The 22,977-nt window shown below is 39.7% G+C and overlaps 1 protein-coding gene across 7 annotated transcripts in view; it reads right to left on the bottom strand.

The window, feature by feature from the left end:
- RUNX1T1 (RUNX1 partner transcriptional co-repressor 1) overlaps positions 1-22,977 on the bottom strand; it is a 119,576-nt gene that overhangs the window by 61,200 nt on the left and 35,399 nt on the right. The gene's annotated exons all lie outside the window — the stretch shown is intronic.

The following is a 22,977-nucleotide window of genomic DNA, read 5'->3' as shown; positions in this document are numbered from 1 at the left end:
CTTGCCCCTATTGTACCTTTTTTCAAATGCCTTTTTTCTCCTTCTCCCTTCCTGACTTTGCAAATTTTACCATGTAAAATTGCTTGAACATACAACAGAATGCAGGGAGAAGAATACATTCTAAATCTAGATTTAATACCAACATTACGGTTTATAAAATACTTTAACAAGAACAGACAAGCAAAATAAGGGCCAATAGTGGCAGCTGCCCTAAGTTTCCATAAGCCCCCAGAATATAAAGTCTACAAGCTCCCTTGTCATGGCTGAATACATACCAGTTGGCCTGTAATAAAGGCAAAGACAATGCAGATTTATTCTAAATATCCCACGAAGCATCATGAAAATGTGTCTATGTATGCATAACTAATGCAGTTAATAAGCAAATAGTCCCACGATCAGTATCAAAATACTATTTTCTTCTTTACTTTGTTTTCTGGATCTTTTCTACTTCATTTTGTTGACAAGCTACCAAACTAAGAACTGTATGTTTTGATTGGTTGTCTTTCACATCACAGGAACTATTACTGCTACTCCAAATTAGCTCACAAAATGTTGAGGCCCGAGTGAAGTTAAAAAGAGGTGCCCACCACCTCCAGGATGAAGAACCGAAGAACAAACAGAGCAACTGCTGGCCAAACCCACTCCCTGGCCTCCCCACCTACAAGCTATAGAGGTGACAACCCCTCCACATTAGCAATCACCTCTTTCATTTCTCCTACACTTCCAGAGGAAACCACTGGGATGTTTTTAGATGCAGCTTCCCAAAGGCTCCCCGACCAGTAGTTCATTTCTTTTTTGTACCATCTTCTCTGGAAGACCTACCCTTGTCAGGATTGCATCTAGTTCGACTATTAACTACAGATGAAGTTAGACTGACACATAAGAAACCCAAATGCTATCAGCAACAAACTGGTATTGTTTATATGTTCTTACTATACTCAACCACACATAGCACACATCCTTCCCACCAGAAGAATATTTTCTCTCTCAATGCCAATTAAAATTCCCAAACTTGCTCTCCAGAGCATATTTATATTTTTAATCCAAAGTTTGTACAGTCCTAAATTAACAGTAAATAGTTTGTTATACACTGCTAAAAAAGTCTGAAGCACAATAAATATGAAATCCCTTATTTTAATGCCCCTACATAAGGTATAAGGCATAGCTGTACCCATTTTCAAGAAGTCCTAACAGAATACTGATAGCAGTATTCCATTAGATTTAACTAGAACTGAAGTCTCCAACACAGACTAGATAAAATAATCTAAAATAACTTAGTTTCAGGACAACTTTAGGTGTTAAATTACTCTGCCAGCAAAATTTATTATGGCTGGACTTTTTAAAGGCATCGCTTATAAACATGCCAATCCTTTAGACTCAAAAAGAATCAAACATGGGTTCTACCATCTAACACACATAGCTAAACTAGCAGACTAGATTTCCCATGTAATCAGTGAAAAGAACAGTTAGAGCCTGTAATTATTAATTCCTATGGCTGATAAGTCAGACAGTATGAATATTCCCATTTAGATATAGGCCCTTTGCCTCATGAGAACCAGAGGCATTCAGACTGCTCTAGCAGCATGGCTGGTGTACACGAGAATTGGTGATCCTCTGTCACCAGGCATACAGACTCCTTGGTTTCTATTCAGCCAACCAAGACCACCAATGAAATCCACCAATGAAAAATACATAATGAAACCTATTTCCCCCAGAAACCCTCACTCATGTGCTACCACTGTCACTTACTGCCACTCCCAGCAACAGAAGAATACAACTTAGGCTTTTATTTATTGACAAATAAGCTCACAAGCAAAACAAATGTTACCGTTAGCAAAAACAAAAGCATATTTCAAATCAAGTGCCTGGCCTAATATATCACATGCATACTCAAATGTTAACATGAAATAATAGAAGCATGTAAAGGAAGGGGGAAAGGAAGAAACTCGTATGTGTCATGTAAAACCAGACTAACAAATGTAAAACCAGATTAAACCCCTTTCTGAAGCCAGTGAATTCACACAAATTCGCCCTGGCACAAGAAACACCAGAGTGCTGTCCTGTTACCCCAAGGTGCTGTGTATCATTCAGAAGGATCTGGACAGGCTGGATCAATGAGCAGAGAGGAGCCTTTTGAAATACAACAAAGGCAAGTGGAGGGTCCTGCACCTGGGGAGGAATCATGCTGTACCAGTATAGGCTGGGGGCTGACCCGTTGTCTTGCACAATAAAACTTAAAACTTTTATAACTTTCTTCTTTTAAAGTATCTCCCCTTTGTTTTGAATTTTAAATATCAGATCGCAACAACAACAACAAAAAACCGCCGTACAGCTGAAGCCTGAATTGAAAAGCAATCAGCAATTACTACAAAATCCAAAGAAAATATAAGCAAAATTTTAAAACAATTTCAGGTATAGTAGCATTGCCATGCTTGAAAGTTGTAGAAAACATGCCCAACAGATTCGAATTAAATGCATTCTTTTTTTCCCCCCAACAAATACATTAAAAAAGGTTTTTTATATTTATAGAACATCATTTTCATCAAGCAGCTAAACCTACTACTCTAACACAGCAATTTAATATTGACCTTTGTGGGTCAGTACAGCTTTCATGGCTTACTTTTATATATATGCATATATATCTGCACATGTGCGTGTATGTGCACGCGCACTCATACACATATCTAATCAAGTTTTACTTATTTTGCATATAAAAATAATTACTGTGACTTTTTTTTTTTTTTTTACATTCTGCTTTAGAAAATTGTAGGAAAGAAACAGTCTCCAATTACACTGAAGGGAGTGTTAAATGAAGGGGAAACTGCAGGGCGAGAAGTCAAGACACCAGAGAGAAACCACTCAGTGCTACAAGTGCAAGTGAAATATTGACAACATAAAGAAGTCTGATGCATTTGAACTCTGTATGTTCAACGTGGATGCACTTAACCCTTGGTAATATGGTAAGTTTTCTTCTACATGAAAAGAATCTTATGTACATGAAAAGAACCTTATGAAAAGCAGATTTAACTCTCTTCATGCTATGGAAACACTCTACATTTGGCTTTAAGTCTACTTGGATAAATACATTTTGCTTCACTGAGAAGGGGATTAAGCAGGAGAGGAGCCATTTTTATACGGGGAACAATATTCAACAAGAGTAAAGAAACTCTTCAGTGGAGCAGAGGGTAGTTGAGAAGACTGTCAACTACCAAGCGGCAAGTTCCCCCCATGGGGTGGCAACAGCCCAAGGATGCATCTTCAGCGTTCGCGGGCAGCACTGGAGTGTCAGATAAAAGGGTACATGCAGAGAAACACCAGCCGGCTGCTGGGAGCGTGCCTGGGCGAACAGAAGCTGGGAATTTTTACAGGTGACCACTGACCACTAGAGGGAGCCGATATTGTGCAGCCTTTCCATGCGGAAAATTCAAAGTAAATGGCACTGTACTCAGAAAGTAAAAGGGAGATGCTTTAAGAAACGTTCTTTCTAGTATCAACAGTTAACTTCAGGATAACAGGAAGGAAAGATTATGATACTGTGTATGTATACATCAGCACATGGTATTCTGTTTCTACAACACCAAACATAACATTAAGTATTTCTTTCTAAATTTTGGCTTTAAATATTTCTTACCTAAAACAATAACTAGGCGGTACTGGCTGCAACAGAAGACCATTTTCAGTGCTTCCTATTGTCACCCATCTACCCTAAGCAAACAAGTCAGATATTCCCCCCAAACTTCCAGCTCTCCCCACCGACATCATCCTGTTTTAGAGATGGCTTTCCATATAAAATACTCAAAAAGTGAAATCGCAGCAAGCAGCACATCAGACAGCAGCATGTGTACGACTGCACACCACTTCCAGTCACAGGAACCCAGATCCTGCTCACACAACTACAGCCATGTGATGATACATGAATTTGAAAATACCCTCCAAAATTGAACGCCATTTCTTTTCTGCACCAAAGCACAGAGAACCAAACAAAACCTTGTATTTTCTTCACATCTGTATCAGTCAGACAGATCAAACAGCAAGCAGGGCAAAAATAAAGTAAAAAGTACTAAGGTGTCTTACATAGATGTTTATAAACATCCTTCTGGCACCACATACGTTTTAAGAAAGCTAAATCCCAATGGCAGAGACTATTCAAAAGCATAGAGACATAAGAGACTGTGCTAGGATCTCCTGTGAGAATGTATTTCTTTATGGTCTTTACTTGAGATAAAACATGTAAAACACATCAGTATTGTAGGGTTTAAACTGCTTGGATATGAAGAAATAAAGAACTGCTGAACAGTAACAACTATCCAAGGCAAATTCTGAAATTATGAAAGGAAAATTTCAAAAAGGGAAAATGGGAGTCCCTGGATGAAATACTAAACCATTAACATGAATAACTGTCCTCAAATGAGTTCCTATCCATTATCTTTTTTCATAATTACTGAAACAAAGCAATTAGCTTCAGTAACTGAGAATACAAATGACCTATTAGAAACTTAACAGGTCATTTCTAAAGGTGATTATGAGCCCCGACTTAGAGCTACTCGGTTTTGCACGTCATTCTGCCCAATGACAACAATCTGCACAAAATTATGACAAAATGTGTTTCCATCAGCCTAGGTGGAAATAAATTTTTAGAAACTAAAATCGTTGCTTCAGAAGGTATGAGGTGGTGAACACTGATGAATCAAATGCAGTCATTTTCATAATTGACTCATTAAAAATTTTGCTTTTGCCTGTGCTCTACTGTCAGAAGAATGGAAAGGAAGTGGTAATTATGTGATAGAACTCTTACAATGCCACATGCTATAAGTAATGATGATGAGTGTAACAGTGAAAAGTCTAAGGTTAAATAGAAGGGATAAAAAACACAGTAGGTTATCAGAGTGGACATCAGCTATATATTACAGTATGAAGAGCAGAAACATGTGGGTAGATAAAGATACTTCAAGTCTTTAAAGTGTTCTCGCAATAAGAGGATGCTCTTCATCACAATGGTCCTTACTGGCCCTGTTTCTTAGTGGGTAGTTGTTTGTGCTTTCGCTGTAAGTGAACGTGAAATAGGTTTTGTATTTGAAAATAGTAGAAAATTATTCAGAACCACCATTTAAGGAGAGCGATAAAGACCAGGAGCAAGACGTGCAGCTTCCTCAGTTGCTGAGGTTGTTAAGTAACAGTAGGAGACACAGAAACAGATCCGGGCGCTCCCACTGTGAATGACTTAGGCATGTTGTAAAGAAGTTAACGGAGTAAAACCAGAATAGGTTCACTTAAAACGTGCAGAGAAAAAGAGTAAGGGCAAGCATAGAAGCTACATTAATCAGAAGAAACAAAAGAAATACAAGCTTTCATTCATATCAAATAGATGGGCAAACAAAACTATAAAAATCCCTGATCTTAACTGAAATTGGACAAATATTGTGACAACTAACAAACAGATACTATATTAGCATAGCTTCAGTTTAAATGTGTCTCAATGGTTGAGAAAGAAATGGGTGAGAGGTGAATCAAGCTTGTACAAAACCCCCTCAATTCTGGAAATGTGTATGTGATTTTTTACAGGAAGGAGTGAAACACAAAATGGGATTCTAATACTGATTGGTTTTCCCTCATTTTCTCTTCTAGCACAAAAGAGAGAAAAGAAGAGGTAAAACACAGTGAGGTACTACTGCACTGTTCAGTTGGGCCTGGTATCTCAGAAGTCTCTCAACACACCTTCCTTTCCTCCAGCGACCCCAAACCCTGACAAGAATGAGGAAACGAGGACGAGAAACTGCATGTTGGTTCTGCAGGGTGACAGCAGCCTTCTCATTTATTATTTCTGCACTACTTCTGTTTCTTTTTCTTATTGTTTAAAACTTTTTTTTTTTCATTTTACCATCTCAAATGTAGACTTTTAACACATGTTCTGCATCATGTTATGTCATACTGGAACAGTTCTTCAAAAGGGTGAGCTTCACTTGTGATTATTTATCTAAAAGCTTTGTTTTCTTTTAAACTGTGTGTATTTTGTTGGACTGTATCTACTGAGAGCTAAACTCCCAAGCCTTCAACCTGCCATCTCAAAGAAGCTGATGCAAGAGTCCAAGTAGAGTTTACTGTCGGTCTGTAATGAGGGTAAAATTATAAATCTCTGTACTGAAAGCCAGCTGCTTCATTCTTAACTCTGATCCCCCCCCTTTTCTTTCGCATTCTAGCTAGCATACAGCTGTAATAAATGTGGCTCTTCTCACAAGCCGTGCAGATGTTAACAGTTCTGTAGGACATCAAGAAACATTTCAAGAATCTTGTAAGTGCTGACTAAACTTGCTTGAATTACCCACACTACCTCCTCCACATTCCTATTCAGTAACATTAGCCTTCCTGAATGTATTAAGGAAAAAAAAAAATAGCATTTAAGCCAAGACATGAATACCTAGGTCTAAATGCTCTATCAATAAACAAAGAATGTTCTTACGCCATCAGACAACAGATATTCAGATAGTGAACCAAAAGAAGTCAATTTATTCTATGTCAAGATGACTAATGCATTCTTCATTTCTTATCTATGCAAGAATGGCTAAATGACTGAAAATATTTATTTATAAAAGTCACGGCTGGATGTATTTAAAAGAATGGATCAGAACTATAGAAGATCTTTTCTACTAATCAAGTGGATTAATACTAAATTAGAGTGAAGGAGTTCAAAGTGCTACCTAGTACGTTTCTATTAAAGTTATATTAGCATGACAGTCATATGCATTAAAGACTAAGGTAAAGCCTCAAACCACAGTTGGTTCTGGGCTGCTGCAAAAGCCCAGCTGTGCAGGTACAGGACTAGATACCAAATGGCATTCATTAAGTGGGCCTGTACTAGAGATACCATTTTAATATTCTTTCCTCTTCAAGCAGTATGCTGGTTTTGGCTGGGGTAGAGTTAATTTTCTTCATAGTAGCTAGCATGGGGCTATGTCTTGAATTTGTGCTGGAAACACAGTTGACAATTCAGGGATGTGTTTTTTGTTACTGCTGAGCGGTGCTTACATAGGGTCAAGGCCTGTTCTGCTCCTCACACCACCCCTCCAGCGAGCAGGCTGGGTGTACAAGGAGTTGGGAGAGGACACAGCTGGCACAGCTGACCCCAACTGACCAAAGGGATATCCCACACTATATTATATCATGCTCAGTATATAAAGCTGGGGGAAGGTTGGCTGGGATGGGGGGGCCACTTCTTGGGGACTGGCTGGGCCTCGTTTGCTTGGTGGTAATTGTTTTCATTTGCATCACTTGTCTGTCTTGGGGTTTATTCTTCTCTCTCTGTTATTTCCCTTTTCATTACAATTTTTTTATGATCGTCGTCGTTGTTATTACTACTACTATTTTCTTTGCTTTCCATTCATTTTTAAACTGTTCTTATCTCAACCCATGAGCTTTCTCACTTTTACCCTTCCAGTTCTCTTCCTCCTATCCTGCTGGAGGGGAGTGAGCGAGCAGCTGTGGGGTGCTTAGTTGCTGGCTGGGGTTAAACCATGACAAGCAGCAAGCTTAAGTCTTCTAGGGTAGGGCTTTCAACACAGTTGAAGCAGTTTAGAGGCACAGTCAACAACAAAGGCAAAAGTGACTAGTACTCATGTATTGCTCCAGACACTTGAAAATCCCACATCAAATACCCTACCCTGTGTGTAAACTTCACACTTTTCAAAACCTACAGGAAGGAGGGCTGCAGAGCGATGCACAGCACTGAGCTACAAAAGGATGACAATCTTTGACAAGTTCAGAAACAAAATGTGCAGTCAAGAGTTTCTATGGTGCAGTTTTGAGATTATCTCCAGTCAAATGTCAATCACAGCAGAGTTTCAAAAAGGACAGGGTAGGGAGAAATAAAACAAACACATCAGTACATTTCCTGCAAGGGATCGATAAAAAGACCTCACTCCTACAAAGGCTCACATACCTGCTCAACTTCAGATACTTATTCTATCATGGTAGCATACCTGAAGTTAAAATAAAGTCTTTTAAGATGTAGGGCCCTAATAATCTACCATGAAATGTGGAATTCAGCGTATTGCTTGTTCTTTAATTTAGCAAGACAGGAAGCCTTAATATAAAGCAGAATTGTAATGTGCTATTTTTTAAATGCTTCATGACACTGCTTTTGGAGTAATTTCATCAAAATGTTATTAAAAGTACATTTAAGCATTTTGGGATAAGCAAAAAGACAACAGACTACAACCTTAAAAAGAAGTTAATGTAATATTAACAGAAGCTATGTAATTAGCTAGTCCAAACCCTCAAACTGTCTTTAAGCTTCCATGAACAAAATAAATTGAGAGAGCAGGAAGAAAAGAACTTAAAGAAAAAAGGAGAAAAATAAAGACAGGGGAAAGAAAACCCACACAAGCCTGAGTCCCTCACTGCTGTTATTCCTCCACAAGCGGAAATGCTCGGCTCAGTCATGGCTTAGGAGGCATAAACATCATTGAAATTCAAAGGCAGCTCCAAGAAAGAGGACGCCTCAATTGGTATGCAAGTGGTGTTTTCTCGCCCTGAATACATTATGAACTTGCAGCATGCTAATATGCCATGCTATCATAAGCACCAGATGGAACAGTAGGCAGTATATGTCCCATCAAACCTCAGGAAGATGTATTAATGTTCCTGCTCTTTTTTTTAATTCCTTTCCCCTCCCCCTTCCCTACTACAACCCTTCAGCTGTGTCCCTAGACTGGCACATTTCTTAGCATCAGTCACCTGCTCCTGAAAGCACAGTTCTCCAGGGTTGCCTCATCTTCACCAGGTGGTGCCAAGCATCTTTTCAATCTTTTTTTATCGCAGAAGGTAAAGGCCACAAGACATGTCAGGCTGTGCTTACTGAAGGGTACCAAGTACAAAAGATAACATCATGAGATAAATGATAGATGAAGAAAGACTTCGGGTTTAAAGCTAGCACAATTGTTTTAAATTATGTATAAGTAGTGTGGCACAAATTTTCCCCTCAGTACTATTGGTGAATGAAGAATTTGGGGCAGCAACAAAGGGTAAGATTTTCTATATAACCAAATAAAACAGGAAACTGGATTAAAGTTCTTTAAAGTGAATTCCTTTTTTCACCACACTGAAAACCTCTTCAGAGAAGATGTACGTAATTCAACAGCCATTTATAGGGTAGAGAGCAGGGTTTAAAGTCAGAGTATGAAAATGGCACACAGGTAAATTAGTTCACATGATTTTTTTTTTTTTTTTTTAACTAGACATGACATTCTTTGGCTTTTATGACTAAAGAATTGCTTCGACACGTATGTATGGCTCTAAAGAAGTATAGTATTTTAATACCACCTTGCATCATTAATGAATTCAGTCCCAAGCAGGTTTTATATGTCTAAAGAGAAATGTAATCTAGTATTCTGTATGAAAGTATATGCATACATATACAAAACTAAAACACAGGAAAAGTTCAGGTAATACCAGAAAATCTATCTTGTCATAGAAACATGCCTCCTATTGAAATATATAGTTTGCAAGAAATTTTTTTCCCCTTCTACTGGGCCCCTCAAAAGGTAAAATAATGTCCTCAAGACTGAAAATGAAAAGTCTGTGCATTCAAGCCACAAGTAAGAAAGACCTGAGAAGGATGAAGGAAAGCAAATGAGCTTTTCGTGTTTGAAGTTTTAATGTTCAAGTATTTTTAAACACGTTTGTTTTTGAGAAAGAAATCACATCAGTAAACATTTTGCTAATTTCTGATATTTTAGAAACCACCTGCTGATTTACAAACAGCTCTCACTATGCATGTAAATCTATTATTTTTCTAACAACATTAGCCTTCTCATAAATACAGTCTAATTCTGCAAGACGCTGAGTATTCACACAAACTTTTCCAGGAATTAACATTGCTCAAAACTACACAAGAGCTACAAGAGTTATCTGCTGCATAGATAGGATTTTTGCAAGTATTAAAGGTCCAGTTTATAGGGATTTTCCCCCAACCATCTAATCCTAACTAAAATAAAAAGATAATTACCTTTTTCTTTCAAACAAAGCACTTTATGACTGTTATTCACAAAAAACAGGCATTATTCTAGCATCTATTAAGTCCAGATAAACTCTAATGCAAGGATGTCTTAGGAACTGAGTCAGAAACCAGACAAATTTTTTTTTTTTTCCTTTTTAGCTTCCTACTCAATATTGGGAGCTTGTTTTGTTTCTTAATATATAGACTTTAAGGATAATTTGCTAGATGATTTGCATTGTGCAAATAAGTATTTAAGTCCATTATCCTGCATTATGAAGTAATTTCTGACACCTTAACAGCACTCAATTTAATTACAACACACTGAAACAGTACAGCTGACTCCCAAAGGAACCTGTTTGGATCAGAAGACGATGATATATGCTAGCTGCTATCCATCAGATTCACAATCAACTGTTTTAAAGAACAGTATCAGAACATCTGCATCATCATATTGTTTTGTGGTAAAAAGCCCTCCAAAGCCCAGCAACTACAAGCAAGAATGCATATATCCTAGACTTGTAAGCAGACATATTTAAAACCCAGCAGCTTTGCTGTAATGACCAAAAGAGAAAAAAAAAAAAAAAAAAAAAAAAAAAAGGCTTCGATTTTGATTCAGCAAGCATCAATTTCTGCAGAATCCCCATTGGGTAATTCATCTGGGCATCTATTCTATATCTAGTGTGGTAAGACAGCAAAAACACTCAGAGCCTCCAAAAAGAAAAACACTTGTGACAAAACTATTAGGCATTCCTGGTGATTAAGTAATAGACACTCATTATTTCAAGACTGTCTTGTATCAGTGCCATAGACAAAACCATGCAATCATATTTGCTGGTGTCAGAATGAAATCAAGGCATTGTGATTTTCTGTATTTTTTCAAGAAAAAGCACGTTATTCAGCAGCATCCACAAAGCTCTGAAAGAACATAGAGGTTAACTAAGGAGAAAGTATATCATTTCTCTTGTGGCTCTATGGAGGGATGCAGGTCAATACCTGAAATGTAGGTAGTATTTTTATCTTTGGAGCTTTTACAGACTCTCAAGAGCAATTTGAAGCAAAAGCTTTAAGGCAGCATAAACTAAAGAATTCTGGTTTCCCGGTTGCAGAAGACTAAATACCATTGCTTTTCTTCCTCAAAATGAAAGGATTGGAAATTACTAGTCTACCAATTAAGATGTCAGAGGAAGAAGCCTGGCTGGTCAGCTGAGAAGCAACCATGCAAATCCAACCTTTATTCCACCAAGACATGGTTCTGTCTATGCAGAAATGTCTGAAGAGGGCAAAGAAAGACTACACTGGCTCTTCCTCAGACAGCAGAGAGCTTGCTATACACGTTCTGAAGACTTTGATTTCATACCAAGCTCGCAATGGAAGTTTCATGCACAGACTCATCTCCTGTGCAGCAGCCTTGCTTATTAAATATAGAAAGCCCAAATATAGATTTGCTTTTACAACCAGAGAATAATGTAAAGAGAGATGTAAGTAAATTAACAAAACAAGATGAGTATTCTTCATAATACTTTAAAAATTTAACAGGAAAGACACAAATAGCATTCCCAGTGAGGCCACCGTCTTACTTCTCCATTTGCAAGCGGACAATAAAGTGCTCACACTGCCTATTAGGGATTCAGAAAAGCAAAACATATATTCATTTCTGCACAGCTCCCCTTCTAAAATTGCAAAGGACTTTTGTATCTGAAGATGCAATGAAATATTATGGCAATCTCAGTGTAAAATAGTCAAATATTGACCTTAATAAAGTAATTCCAAGATCTAATATGAATAAGATCAACAGAATCATAGAATCAACTAGGTTGGAAAAGACCTTTAAGATTATCACCACTAAACCATGTTACTTTTATCTTTTATAGCAGTGGCCAGATTAAGCTCCAATTTTCTCCCTGCATAACCTAACAACATCCTTGTACTCCTCATGGGATGACAGTCCCGTCTTCCACAGGTGACAGATTCTCTTTTTTTCCCTTGAGTTCAAGCAATATCTGCCTGTTCATCCAGGCTGGTTTCTTCCCCCATTTTTGGCACTTGGGGACCGCCTATCATGTGCCTTGATTGTGTGTCTTGAAGAGTGTCTGGCCTTCCTGGACCTCTTTGTCCTTCAGTAATGTTTCCCAAGGAATTCTGCTAGCCAGAATCCTAAACAGGCCAAAGTCAGCCCTCTGGAAGTCTAAGGTGGAGGTTTTGCTCACCTTCTTCCTGACTTATTCAAGGATCAAAAATTCTACCGTTTTGTGATCACTTTGCCCAAGACGGCCTCCAACCATCACATCACCCACCAGTCTTCTGTTTGCGGACAGCAGATCTAGACAGGCATCTCTCCTAGTTGGCTCACTAACCAGCTGGGTCAGGGAGTTATCTTTCACACCCTCTTAGAACCTCCTGGATTGTTTCCGTTCTGCTGTGTTGTACTTCCAGCAGACACCTGGTAGGTTGAAGTCCCCCAAGGGCTAGTAGTCGTGAAACTTGTCCCAGTTGTTTGAAGAACACCTCATCCATAGCTTCATCCTGTCTAGGATATATAGATATATGGCTAGGATATATAGATATATAGATATATATAGATATATAGACCTGGCTAGGTCTATAACAGACTCCTATCAGGATATCTGCTTGGTTGGCCTTCCCCTGATCTTCACCCACAAATGTTCAACTGTCTCAGTCACAACATTAAGTTCCAGGCAGTCGATGCATGTCAGTCTCCCTGACACACAACACAACCCCACCACCTCTTTTTCCTTGCCTATCCCTTCTGAAGAGCCTGTAGCCATCCATTGCAGCACTCCAATCATGAGAACCATTCCACCACATTTCTGTGATGGTGACTGTCATGATTTTCCTGCTTCACAATGGCTTCCAGCTCCTCCTGGTTTTTGCCCATGCTGCGGGCATTGGCATAGATGCACCTAAGTTGCCCTGAGGATCTGACTTCCAACAGCAGCATGCTACTCCCTGGCTCATTCTAGCAAGCCCAGTGTTACTCCCTTTCCCCTTTGAACCTAGTTTAAAGCCCCCTCTCTGAGCCCTGCTAGCTCCTGGGCTAGGATCCTTTTTCCCCTTTGGGACAGGCGTACCCCATCTGCCACCAGCAAGCCTGGTGCTGTATAGACTGACCCATGGTCAAAACCCAAAAAATTTGATGTTGACACCAGTCCTGCAGCCAGGAATTAATTTGCAAGATTTTTCTGGTGCTACCATTGCCATTATTTGTGACTGGAAGGAGGGACAAGAAAACTACTTGTGTTTGGGAGAACCCTGAACCAGTCACCCCAAGGCCCTGAAGTCCTTTTTGAGTCCCCTCAGGGTTCTTGTTGAAGAGATTTCCTCGTTGCCCACCTGGAAGACTAGTAAAGCATAGTAATCACTGGGCCAGATGACAGAGTTTTCTGGTGATGTCCCTTACCCTGGCCGCAGGGAGGCAGCAGACTTCCCTATGAGTTGGGTCGGGTCAACATATGGGGCCCTTTGTTCCTCTCAGGGTGGAGTCACCAATCACCACCACTCTTCTATTTTTTGTAGGTCATGATACGAGGCATTCTCTGACTATTCTGTGGTGACTCTTCTAACCTGGATGATCCTTTATCTACTTCCCCATCTTCCTCGTTTTCCTGATCCTCAAGTATTAGGGCCTCAAATCTGTTGTAGAGAGGTACCTGGGAAGGTGACATGAGCTGGGGGGCAAATATGCTGCCTACCCCAAGGAGTAACCTGCTTCCAACCTCCCCTGTCTCCTAGGTCCCCTCCACCTGCCTAGTGGCAATCCTTAATTTCTCTTGTTTTGGGTGGCTGGGTTGCTTCTCTCAGGGATGGTAAAATACAGCTCCACCAGTAAATCTCCTCCTCAGATTCCCTTATGCTCCTTAGCCATTCCACCTGTTTCCGTAGCTCTGCCACCATGCAAAGCACATCATCAACCTGATGACACCTAGAACAGCTACCATCCAGCATCACCAACAGGTTCTGTTACTCGCTACAACCTGATACCTGGACAGCTACATGTTTTTGAGGGACCTCTGCCCGGATTGCCATGTCCTTTCTGGCCAGCAGAGAGGACTTTCTTTTCTCTGCCTTCTGCTGCGAGAATGCCATCCTTGAGCATCTTCTCAATGACTGCTGGCTGAGCTTACTTCTTAAGCTTGCCAGGCTTCTGGGCCCTTCTCACTCACTGCTGCTGCCACCCAATGCCCTTGTTTGCCCGCTCCGTCTGCTGTGCTCTCAAGGGCAGTGTTTTATCCATTCAGGGGTAGCACTGTCCCTCCTAGTGCTGCCCCCTGTGAGTCAGCTGCTGAGTCAGCAGAGCTGCCAGCTCCTGGGCAAGTCCCGGCAAGGACCTGCGTCTCCCTTCGTGGCTCTTGTCGTTCAGGAATGAGATTACTGGACACTGCGTTTTCCACACTCTCCAGTGCTGAAGGTGTCCTCTCTGGAGCTACTCACCTCAGCAAAAAGAAACTCTCTTTCAGGACCCTAAAGCAAGGGGATCCTACAGTGCCATGGAAGAATGAACTCGACCAATGTGAACCACCTGAATTCTGGAAGTTGAGTTTTATCACTGTCCTCTGTCTGTCAGTGGAGAAATATAAACTAAAAACACCAAAGACATAGTAAACATTGTCACAAACCAGTTTCCAAGAAGAAAACTGATGACTTTCCAAACTATTCAATGACTGTGCCATCTGACCTCGCTGGATATCTAATTATACCCTTTCTTTTACAGACATAACTGAAGTTGCTTTAATGAACATCTTTCAAAAGCTTTCTTTACGGTGTTAATAACTCTCAAAATCCCTATGGTTCACTCAGTATTTCTTGGTGTGTACTTTCAGAATTGATACAAACACCAATTCCTTCCCAAAAAGAACAAGGTTATTACATCCTTGTTTTTTAAAGATCATTTTTGTACACTGTAGTGCTTATAGTATAAAAAGGTTGAAAGTGGTGTACCCTGTACAGTTCCAGGCAAAGAAAAGTAGCTAAATGAAACAGTAACGCTGTCCGCAGAAAATGACCTCTTCTAAGCTTCAGCTAGGAAACTTTCTCCTAACTAGAATACAAATAAGTGTGTGCAAAGCTAGCAGATATAATTACACAATCAACAATTATGTGGTGAAATGGACTGGAAAAATAAAATTAAAACAATAAATGTTAATTTGTATTTGCTAACCACGAATGATATGGTTGGTGCTCTGCAAGGCTCAAAATCCTTTTAAAAAAAAAAATACATATTTAAAAAAAAATCAAGGAATTATATGGGAAAGGCACATATAGCAAAGTCTATGGAGATGGCATTCACTTGGATTATAAAAGAGCTACAACAAAAATTCAAAGCTGTGTACACATGCTTGTTGCCTTGGCTTAAAAGGGCCACCAGAATATATTTGGAATGTGTAGTTTAGAAGCAAGAACCAAATTATGGCTGTATTATCATATGATATGAGAGCACACATTTTCCAAACTGTAATCTTGTGGCAGGAAGACTATTTGAGTCGTGTGTTTGCATGACTCACAATACAGATATTAAGGAGAGATCCGAAAGAAGGAAGGGGAAAGGCCCTGTATCACTAAATCAGGAGACTACTCCTTTAGCAGGATGTGGTTTCAAAACGGGAGCACAGCAAGACAGTGAACCCAGCCTCACTAGAAGAATCAGAAGGAAAGAGGGGACTACAAGAATCTGCACCATAGATGCACAGGGGGCTTCCCAAGGCTTGAATAAGGGGATAATAAGCATAAAAAGAAAATTCAAATAAAGAATTAGAAATGAAAGGGTGCCAAGTTAAATTTTGGAGATGCTTTCTGAATTACTTACAGAAGACAGAATAGTGCATTAACCCCCAGAAGAGAAAAGATGTATCAATAAGCTGGAAAGGGCAATGGATTTTGAAAGGTAAAGCATATTCCTTCTTCTTGAATCATCATTTCATACTTCACTGCAGTTAAGCATATGCAAATCCCACTTCCTCAAATCTCAATTCATTACAGCAAGCCCCTTTTTTTACCAAGAATGATACAGGTCTGACCCTATACCAGATCTGCACGAACTTGCAGTATGCTTGAAAGGTTACTAAAAATACATTTTTCTTTCTTATTCCTTGTCCTCTCCTCCAAGGGGTGATCAATACTGGTTCCTTTCGCTCTTCTATTTCCACACTTCTTTTGGTCTTTGTCAGCTCAGTATTGACAATATGCAAAAATGCAGCAGAGTTCTTTACAGTCTGCTTCCAAAGGGATGTTCATAATGAATGAGAACCATATGAGCAGTACTCCTAATAATTGAGTCCGCTGCTGATGGTATTTCCTTTCAAACTTCAGAAATATTTCCTTCCACCTTTGACTTACACTTTGTGTCTGTTTAAAAGCACGGTTAAGTTGCAGGCACAGTTCCAGAACATATATCCACACTAATACTGGAATAGCAGGCTGGACAATTTAAATTAAATCAGATGTGTGGGTCCTACCAGATAGTTATTCCTCATGAAAATTTCACAAGACGGCCATATCCCAAGAGCAAGAAGAAGTAGAAATAAATGCACAAATCATTATGCAACATCATGGAAAAGCTCAAGTAATGCTGTAGCTTCATGCCACAGGAATTTGGGCAGAAGATTTTTAGAAGTTGGATCGGTTTAGTGTCTCTTTTGACACTACAGCCCTAAACCAGCTGCAAGAACATTACTACCAGGTGGTGCGCTGCAGCACAGGAGAAAACCAAGAGGTCTGAGAACCTCTAGTGAAGCAGCTCCTCTCAAATCCCAAGGTCTTCAGCAACTTTTCTCAAGTTCTTCTCCAATTAATGCTCACAATGAGGCTATTTCTCCACAATCTGCCTCTAACTGGCAGTAAAGAAGAAATTGCTAGTAGGGAAAAAATAAAGAACACCAACACCACAGAGAAATAAATTCAGCTTTTGTGTGTGGAAGCAAAGCTCCATGAGCTACCACAGGAAAGAGGTGCAGCCCTTTTGGCCCGCACTGAGCCTGACAGTTCTGCTCTCCTACTGGCATGGAAAGACAAAGTTCATTCTGCAAGTTACAGATCAACTAATGGTTTCAGATATGATTGGATGAATAAGTAACTTTAGGTGCTACTGAAATTCCCCCCTGAAACACAACACAAAAGCCAATGCCACAGATTGCTCTGTTCTCCCCTGCAGTGCACAGGGCTAAAGCACCTCAGATTGGTTATCTAAAACAGGTAACAGATCCGGTAGAACAAAGAATCATGTAGGCTGAAGTGACCTCAGAAGATTAGATAGTCCATGCCCTACTGTCTCAAAGCATGTGCAGTTACATCAAGTGGCCAGGAGTTTGTTCAATATGGCATCTTCAATAACAAAAATGCCACTACCTCTCTGGACAACCTGTTTCAGTTTCTGACCATCCTTATGGTGAAGAATTTTTTTCCTTGTATCGACTTGGGATTTATCATGGTCCATTACCTGTGCCTATTGCTTCTCATCCTATCACTGTGCACCTCTGAGAAGAGTTTGGCTCCATCCATCTTCTCTACACACTCCCATTAGGCAGCTGCAGACAGCTCATGATAGAAAAGATGGTATCAAGTTGGTTATATTTAATTAGCAACTGCCTACAGCTCACAAACACGGAAATACTGGAGATAGGATGCTTTACTCCTGCCTTTCAAGAGCCTCAGTAACTTGGAGACATGGAATCCACAGCAATATTCCCTCCTCCAGAAAACATGTCCCTATCCTCACCTTCAGAAGATTGGCAAGTAGAACTGGTTTGCATAAGACACACTAGGCGAGACGGAAGAGGTAAGCTTTGATTTTATTCAAGTTTTTGAGTGGAAGCCTCACTCTGGAAGTGAAACACATGAATTCAAATCCTCCTTCAGCTTACTCAAGCTCAGGTCTACAACGTATTCCCACAGCAGGGGGCGGAAGGGGAAGCTACTGCCCAGCAGTAACTTATTTGGGATGGGAGTAATCTCCATTGCTCTTATCCTGCCCGAGAACTCAGCAGGCAACATTTCAGGAGGGACAAAGTCCTGAGATCAACAGGAGCAAGGAGGAAGTGGCTCCTGCACTGTTCCTGCTCTTTGTCTGGTGACTTTCGTGCAGAAGAGGCAGAAAGAACAAGTGTACACTGGAGAATAAAACATGGTGCAGAGATGGCTGAGCTCCTGGAGAGTTAAGCCAGGGAATTCAGACAGCATGGTACAGCATGGCAAGGCTTCACCAGCTTCGCAGAGAAACTGCGTGAATGTGGAGTTAGCATAGTGGGATACTGAATGAAATCAGTCTTGCCAAGCGGGCCAATATGGCTAGACTATGTCTGTGTACAAGTGAAAATCCAAGCGCTGCTGCTGTGCCCTGTGGAATTCCTGATTTAATCTCTACTCGCCTCAGCATCACTGGCTCTGTGCTCCATTTTACACCACACATTTCTGGAAACATAAAAGTAAGCCTGCACTTGTGAAGAGACCAACATTTCTGAATATGCGTTGGGCTTCCTCTGAGATTATGCACCAGATCCAACTGTGCAAACGTCTCAGACACAGAAATGCTTCAATTCCAAAAAGACATATATGTGTGAACTCAGCACTGGCCTGCTTAGCCCTATCGGTATTGAGACAGATCTTAGCCTGCACGGATGCACGTTTGGGAAACTTTAAAGCTGTAATAGTGATGCATGTGGAATGAGAAGAGAGTTGAGGGATGCAATTTTGGATTTGGTAGCCAGCTTCTGCTTCAAGTGCAGAAGTCATCTTGTGTGCTTAGCTTTAGTCTGTGATCTGGTAGCAAGGGATCAGGCTTCATCTGTTTTGTTGTAGAGTTACTGGTGATGTACAAACTTGGAAGAAAAAAGGATGCAGCAAAGAAACCAGAAAACTGGTACAGGTATATGTACAGGTCTGAAAAAGGCGAGATGGTATGTCGTCCTCTACTCTTTGATGTATCAACTTCCCTACTTGGACTTTTCAGATTGGCATATCATGGCATATCACATCACTTTACAATTTATTTTACCCAAAATTGCTATTCAAGCCTTTTTTTTTTTTTTTTTGATCACATATACACAGATCACATTGATTTGCAAGCTATGATGATTATGCCTTAAATATACGAGTGTGGAGGCCAAAATCTTCAAATCAAGATGTGAATGGTGCTAAACACCCTGCGCACACCAGTCCTGAGAAACTGATTCGTTTTTTCCTCTCCAGCCAGGGGGCTGAGTTGAAAAACACTAAATCTTCACAGGGAAAGAGTATTTGGGACCCTGCTCAAATACATATATGTGTATATATAAATGAACCAGCTATTTCTGCAGCATGATCTGCATCCCATGATGTGTTAGTTACTTTCCACGCATATGTAGCAAGATGCAGTTCACAGCCCCATGGGTTGAAAATAAGAGCAATCATGTCATATAGACTTTGCAATTTATTACTACCATAAAAGAAGAAGAAATTTTAATACTTTGAAAACCAAGTCATTACACATCATCTCCCAAATCCTACAATACATATTTAAAGAACCTAGTGACCCATGGTCCTCTTAGGGAAAGAGCTTTTCACTCCTATCTGAATCCTGAAGAACATAAAGTCATTATGTGGGATGATTGGAATAATGGTACAAGGTTAACACTGGGACTTCAGTATTTCCAGACACATTTTCCCTGTTTGGCAGGAAACTTGTTTTGTAAGACACAGAATTGTCCTAATATAACAGCATAGCAACTGCAACTTAGAACAAGTCAGTTAATGGACTGTTGGAGGACTTTTGCTGTATAACAGCATTTAGATGCGTGTATTTAAAAAACAGGTGGATAATCCGAATGTTCAGTTACTAGGACACTAACAGTTATGTCCATGGCAATTTTGTTTCTGTTCTTTAAACAAATCATCACTTGCAAGCACTAATGTTAAAACCAGAAAGCCAGTCTAGTACACAGTGGCTATAAATGCCAAATCAATTTTCAGCAGATAATAAAGTCCATGTTTTACAATCAGCAATGCACTGTTTTACTACCCAAAATGTAAGCTAATAATATATAGCTCTGCTAAATGGAAAATGCAGATATGCTGTTAAGAAACAGGCTGGCTGTGAGATGATGGATCATTTCTGCTGGGACCTTCTTAAAGCTATGTGCAAATGTTTTGAAAATATCACATGATGTGGCCATGTGTTAAAAATTACAGCCAGTTAAGTTCTCTGCTAAGAAAAATATGTGGGCAATTTATGAAATGCACTCCAGGATGGAGATATCTTAAGTAAAACCAGATTTTGAAAACAAACCTTTTTTTTTTTTTTTTTGAAACATGAACTTTAAAAAAAAAGTTGCAGCCACATCTGGAGAGCAGAAGTAAAGAAAGGGTGGTCTGACCTAATACCAGGCCATCTTCTGAAAGAGCAGCATTATTTCTGGGCTACAATGACTGTGATCACTGATTGTCCTTTTAAGGAAACCATGCTGAATACTGCCATGGGCAATAATAAAGCATTTTGTAGGCCAACATCTGTTCTTTGAAAGTACTATAAAATGACTGGTAGATTTGTAATGTTTCATAAATAAAGTCCAGAATAAACAGTTCTTAAAAAAAACAAGGGAGAGGGAAAAAAAGAAAAAAAAAGAGACAACACATTCACAGTAATCAGACAAACTGGTGTGTGGTATTAGATTTGAACACTGTTCCCCCAGGATCAATTATTTAGAGATAAACACTTCCTAGAGTTCACTACATAGAATGACAAAATGGTTAACTTGGTTACTGCAAGCTGCATGTAAACGGGATTATCTTTCGAGATACTTTTCTCAAGAGTTGCAGTAGTGCCTTAACACAGATCTGAATCGCTTTTAGAGCGTTTCATTAGGCAGCCTCACTGCTGTCACTTTGCCCTGACAGGGAAGCGAGGAGGTGAGCAGCCAGTCGCAATTATAACAGTACGTGCAGTTCGTCTTTGAAGGGCAAATTTAGTTTGTGTAAGTGTTATCACTACACAAAACCAGAAGCCGTCTTTATGACTTCCTGTTCTTTCCCTGAAAGAAGGACTTCAGATGTCAGAATCACTAAAGGGATGCTTCTGAAATCAAGACTTCACACATACACAAAAGGCACTGACATAATATCAGATTACATAAAAATACACATCCTTTTAATCTCCTGTACATAATGTGCTTACTTTTAAAATACAAAATCTGCCCCAGATGGCTAATAATGCCCATTTGAAAAAAACCAACACCACAATATTAAAGGGCTAAAATATGCTGCGAACAGATTGAGAGGCAGTTCATCCTAGAGGAGAGTAAAAAAGTGCAGATGGGTGTCAAAAATAGCCAAGTGTCAGATCTGTTCAAGTATCTCCATTCTGGCACATGCTCCCAGTCACAGCTGTTAGTGTATTCTCTGTATCCAAGTGCAAGGTTTTCTAACACTCTGAGCTGACATTAAAACACACTTCTTGCTTGCTACTGCTCTAAGAGAATGCTGGAAATTAAAGATTTATTTAATGGTAAAGCTTAACGGGTATTGATAAGGGTATACATACTTGACTGTAGCGCATGCCATTTTGATTAAAGATGCATGAAATTTTAACCAGCAGGTACAGTAAGTAATTTGAATGCCAAAGGCTTAATAGGTTTTCAAAAACCTCCACTCTAGGCATTCCATCACTGTTTGCCAGTAGCCCCAAATAATGCACACAAGGATCAAAACTGGTAAGACTGTGTCATTTTAGTTACATTTAAGTATCTTAATAAAACACAGAAATAGCAAATCACATGAGAATATGAGTTTCATATAAATATAAGGGAAACATGAGTGGAATCAAATTATGCAGAATGCACAGTTTTCCAAATTAATGAATTACCATGATATTTCTAATGAAGACCACATTCCCAGGAATGTAATGCATGCAAATCAAATTTGACATTTAAAGGGTTAAATTGACCTTTCATAGTCCTCAGTTGTTATCTATGCAAATTAATTTGCCCATATTTCAACCATATAAATCCTCTTAGCCTTGTGCTTTGAGCAAACAGAGACCACTTTCTTGCTACAACCAGAGGATCAGCAAACATACCAGCAGTAGGGTATGACCGTGTATAAAAATCCTAAAAGGAAAACATTCTTCCAACAACTGGCAATACCTACATGCAACTGTGGTTGCAGCAAACTGGCAGATACTGTTTCAAAACACCATCTGCGAGGTGTACAGACTCTCTGTGATCAAGCGTAGCCTCTTCTGCCTGTCCTACCCAAATAATCCACAAGAACCAGCCAGCTGTAGGATCTCTAGCCCTGTCTTTTTTTATCCAGAGACACAGGCTGCTACAATCAGGCACATGGCTTTCTCCAGTCCTTACCAAAGGGGAAAAAAACCCAAACAAAACACACCAAATTCAATCTACTCAGTCGTGGTCAAGCATCTCACAAAACCCCTCAGACAAATCACCCTGCATAGAAGCCCTGTTTTCATTGGCAGTAACACTTATCAATTAGACAAGCGATCATAAGATCCAAGGATAATATTTTCCTGAGGAAACCAACCTATTAAAATTTCCAGCTCCACGGCAATTCCTCTAATTCAGCAGATTTTTTTTATTGTTTTATTTTGAATCAACATATTTCAGTGATCTGCCCAGTGACGGTTAAGGACTACGATTTAGGACAATGCTAGAATAATTTGTTTTATAAATCTCCTTCACTTCTCTAACATAAACAGCTTTTCACAGAGAGAATTTCAGCTGATGGGTGAATGCTGTGAATGATATCTACCGATCAAATGTTTGCAGCTTCAAGGTAGAGCTGACAGTCATGAAAGCCAGCCCGAAGCTGCATTTCTCTTCACTAAAAATGATCCCCTGTGAAGAGACCCGCACCCACAAAGCCGGTGACTTTCTGCTATTTCTATCCCTTTTCATTGAAACATCCAGTCCTGCTGTAAGTATCATCTCTGGCAGTTCCCTTGCACAAATTCCCCTCCCCCAAACATATACACAACAGAATTA

The sequence above is a fragment of the Strigops habroptila genome, chromosome 1 (assembly GCF_004027225.2).
Source record: "Strigops habroptila isolate Jane chromosome 1, bStrHab1.2.pri, whole genome shotgun sequence".
Lineage (NCBI taxonomy): Eukaryota > Metazoa > Chordata > Aves > Psittaciformes > Psittacidae > Strigops > Strigops habroptila.
The sequence above is the reverse complement of the archived record's forward strand: the minus strand, read 5'-3'. Positions and strand labels throughout refer to the sequence as shown.